This window comes from Buceros rhinoceros, unplaced genomic scaffold (genome assembly GCF_000710305.1).
Source record: "Buceros rhinoceros silvestris isolate BGI_N320 unplaced genomic scaffold, ASM71030v1 scaffold11586, whole genome shotgun sequence".
Lineage (NCBI taxonomy): Eukaryota > Metazoa > Chordata > Aves > Bucerotiformes > Bucerotidae > Buceros > Buceros rhinoceros.
The window spans coordinates 18,693-19,055 of record NW_010416958.1 but is presented as its reverse complement, the minus strand read 5'-3'; positions in this window follow the sequence as shown (position 1 = coordinate 19,055).

The following is a 363-nucleotide window of genomic DNA, read 5'->3' as shown; positions in this document are numbered from 1 at the left end:
GGTGTCAGGATAGCACCTGGTAGCCTGGGGTGAGCTAGCACCATGACAGGAAGAAGCATAGCACCACTGCTGCCCCGGCTAATTAGTCCCACTCTAAAGGAGATAATTAACTCAAGTGGAATGCTTTGCTGACACAGCCAACCTGCTCTCAGACCTCAGCTGGTATCTCCCCAGCTCAGCATTGCACTGGGTGGTGTAGACATCCTTGGATGCCCAGGCTGAGTCTTCAGGGTTGGTGGCAAGATACTTTTTTTTTTTTTTAACTGAAAAATATTTCTCTGAGATTTCTCTAGGTCTTTGCCCCTACATAAAACTGTAGAGCCAAAGACCTCAGAAAGCCTCTTCCTCTGTCTGCTCATCTCC